This window comes from Apaloderma vittatum, unplaced genomic scaffold (assembly GCF_000703405.1).
Source record: "Apaloderma vittatum isolate BGI_N311 unplaced genomic scaffold, ASM70340v1 scaffold15273, whole genome shotgun sequence".
In the NCBI taxonomy this organism is placed as follows: domain Eukaryota; kingdom Metazoa; phylum Chordata; class Aves; order Trogoniformes; family Trogonidae; genus Apaloderma; species Apaloderma vittatum.
The window spans coordinates 10,976-15,058 of record NW_009709959.1 but is presented as its reverse complement, the minus strand read 5'-3'; positions in this window follow the sequence as shown (position 1 = coordinate 15,058).

Sequence of the window (4,083 nt, the reverse complement as noted above, 5' to 3'; positions counted from 1 at the left end):
AAAACTACTGCAAGGCACAAACTGTGAGACTCCATGTACTTCCCCTGGATATGTTTTGGTGGCTTCTTCTGATCAGTCCCGTGCATCTGCTGTCACAGTAACTGTGCATGCTCATTTTCAAAAGGCTGCCCCTCATTAAGGATTTGTGCTGGTCCTCAGATGACACATCAATGCTTTTATGATGCTGATACCTCAAACACTTAACAGCTGAGCACATAGAAACTATCATGAAGCATAAAATACGCAAGTTTAATTTCATTACATTGTAATATAAATGAACTTAAATACAGTTTAAAATGTGATACAGCTTACTGTGGAAGCATAGCAACTGGTCATTGCCCATGTCCTGCCCCTGTCCTTAAAAATATTGAAACCAGGATTTTTGTTATGAACCAGAAAGTCCGTCACTGGTTCATGGACCTGACAGTTTTTTTGGCAGTTGTGCAAGATGCTAGCTAACTTGCCCTGACTCTGCAAACTGGAATGAGCTGGCAGAAAATGGCTATTGGAAAGTCGCCTTTGGCCGCTGGATCGCCCAGTTGAGAAAGGCTCAGCACCCAGGGCCAATGTTACGCAGCTCTCCTTCCAGCAGAGACAGGCAGAGATGGAGGTGATGTCTCGAGAGCACAGCTCCCGACTCTCTGAATCTGACAGTGATGTTAAATAAAGCAGACCATAACTGCAGTAATACCACTGCCAAATCAGTGCTGAATCAGAGATATGTAGCCAGATCCCCTGTGATCAATTCATTGTCATAGATGGGGCCAGACCAAAGGGAAACTCATATTTTTTGATTGCTAAATTTTTTTAGAAATGGTTTTACTGACAGATCAGAAAGACAAATGTTGCTATAACCTGATAATGTAATAACTATGGAAGTTCTCAAAGGGCCAGATGGATGAATTTAGGAATGGTAGTCAGATATGAAATCTATTTACAATTAGACCAAGAAATGTTGAATTGGCTTTACTTTTTCTTTACCCATGACTACATGCAATGCTCCTTTGCTGCACTTGAACTTGTTGTCCCTGACTGTCAACAGTCCAGTGGCCACAAGCAGAATAAGAAAACTAAGTGCTGCAAGAGCAGCATCTCCACCAGGGAGATCGTTTAGGGTCCTGCCAATGGATAGTACCCCACAACAAGAACTTTTCCTTCCAGTTTTACAAGGCAAGTGACTGCTCAAGAACCTGTCAAGAGTGTTTTCTTCTCTCAGGTCAGCATCTCTGTTGCTTTTGCCCTGCTGGGCCTGGACTCCAGAGTTACCAGACAGGCTTAGGTCCTGGAAGGGCTGGCCTTCAACCTCACTGACACTTGGGAGGAGCTACCACTTTCCTTTGCTGCTACTTATTTTAATTCTCAGAGTTTTAAGTGACGTCTCTAAGTTCTTGTGCCACTATAATTAATTAAGGTTTTTGGTCTGTAGTCTTAACTACTTGAGTTTGGTGTATATTTTGGAAAAAACCTAGAAGCTACAATTCAATTTGAGAGGAAAATTTTGGTCTTGCAGTCTATCTACAGTTACTTATTTTTTGCCCTATTTTATTCTAGTGATTTTTAAAAAACATATAACAATTAGTTTTGAAAAGCATTGGAAGTGTCAAGCAGGTCTACAGTTTCTGTGTCTTCATCTGGCAACTTTATAGAACATCATAGACTACAGTTATAGATTCATTAAGGTCAGAAAAGACCTCTAACATCATCAAGTCCAACCATCAACACAACACTACCATGACCGCTACACCCTGTCCCGAAGTGCCATGTCTAAATGTTTTTTGAAGACCTCCAGGGATGGTGATGCCACCACTTCCCTGGGCAGCTTGTTCCAATGCTTCTCCATTCTCTCAGTAAAGAACTTTTTCCTAGTGTCTGATCTAAACTTCCCCTGGTGCAGCTGGAGGCCATTTCCTCTTGTCCTATCGCTTGTTACTTGGGAGAAGAAACCAACAGTCACCTCACTACAATCTCCTTTCAGGTAGTTGTAGAGAGTGATAAGGTCTCCCCTCAGCCTCCTCTTCTCCAGACTAAACAATCCCAGTTCCCTCAGCCATTCCTCCTAAGACTTGTTCTCCACACCTCTCACCAGCTTCGCTGCCCTGCTCTGGACCCACTCAAGCACCTTAATGTCCTTCTCGTACTTTGGCACCCAAAACTGTACGCTGTACCCAAGCTGTGGCCTCACCAGTGCCGAGTACAGTATATATCAGTAAAACCTAAGATGAACTCTCAGTGAGAGGTTACCCATCTTGAACATTAAAATGCTGTCTAATTGACTCCAGTGGAATAAATGTCAGGCCTTAAATGCTTGTACGCTCTTGGAAACACATTTTCTTTCAGTGCTAGGAGATTAGGTACACACAAAGCAGGAAACTTAATGTTTTCTGCAAACTGATGAAAGTGATCTTCTGAGGTGAAATGTCTGTTATGAGAAATGAAATCACACCACAATAATAAAAGAACTTTACTTCCTTCTGAGATATAACACAGAAGAAAATAATAAGACTGTTTGATTCTGTTTATACAGCTTTCATCTAGAAAACTATGAGTTCATCTGAAATTTTGGTTCAGAGATTCCTATTGCATTGGTGAAAGAAGCTGAAAACGAAGCTGAAAAGGTCTAGTATCTATTCTCTGTTCTGCCACAAACTTTTTGCTTAGCTTCAGCTGTTTTCTGTCTGTCATGCTGTTTTTCAAAACAGAGCCAGAAGAACTTTCCTTACTTGAGGAGAAAAGGATGAATATTTGTAAGATACTCACATCATAACTAGGATGTCCTTTACAGAAACATATACAAATACAAATACAAAGAGGACTTAATTTTTATTCTAGTTAAAGCGATTTTTAATTTATGTCAATCTCCTGATTTTAATGGAGTTATTTATGTCTAGAAATTTATTTATATGAACTTTTGCAGCAATACCTTAAGGCAAAAAGAAATGGCTGCATGAGGATTTATCATGCAAAGTGCATGTTTCTCATGCTCAATCCTTATCACCTTGCTGACATCTTGCTTCCACAGCCAGAAATCTTTTGCCCTGGAAAACCTGGAAATATAACTTGCAAAGCTGGCATATAACAGTCTGGCAACCTAGCAGGAACAGGAGTAAGTTAATGATATGGGATGAAAATGCTCCTGTGAGGAGGAAACAAGACATATCCCATAACTGAGCAGAGTCGCTGGCAGGCAGTAGGGAAAAATAAAATTTAATTATTCCTTAATTCCTTCCATATAGAACACTAGCAGGCCAATGGGATAAGCACATCTGTCAGTCCTTTACATGACTCCCCTAGCTCCTGGAGTAGGAGTCCCTCTGTCCCAGCCACTGCTTATCTAGAAGCATCGAGGAGCTCCATACCCTCCCCTGTGAAATTCCACTGGCTAGATCTCCTTCCTGCAAAACTCTGCACAAACTTTCCAGTTTAGCCTCACATTTCACAGTGACATCCCTTCTGGCGATGCAGCCATTTACACCAACAGGAATACGCAGAGAAGTAACAAAGTGCTTTTCCCTCCCTTGGTTCTCAAAGACGCTGCCATTAGTAGTTAGTTAATGCTGTTGTGTGGTGATTCACCCTCATTTTCCACGGCATTCGACAGGAGAGGCTGGTGGTTTCCAAGAGCCTCTATTTCTGGTGTCTGTGACCTAAGGGAGATTTTCAAAGGACCAGGTGTGACTGATGCATTCATTAACCATGCTGATCTATCTGGAATTGCCGAGAAGCTGATCACTTTGAAGTTTATAGGTGAAAATGGTCATTTGTGGGAATGATATAACTGCTGGTCTTAACCTTGCCTAGGAAGAGACTTGGGCAAGGGTGAGAGGAGCTGGTATCTGGGAGTGGTAAGCAGGAACAGGAACAACTTTCTCCCTGGCACAATGAGTGCTGCTGAACATCCCAGGAGAAAACAGGAGAAACACTGCAGAAGCTCTGCTGTTCCCAGCAGTTCCTCCCTGAAAACAGTAGCATCCTTCAGATGGTTAGCCAAGCATTAGGGCTGGGCAGAAAGATTCACGCTATGCATGTAGGCAGGCCTAGACTTGAGAAAAATACCTAGTCTTAACTAGAGTTAAGCAACAGCAT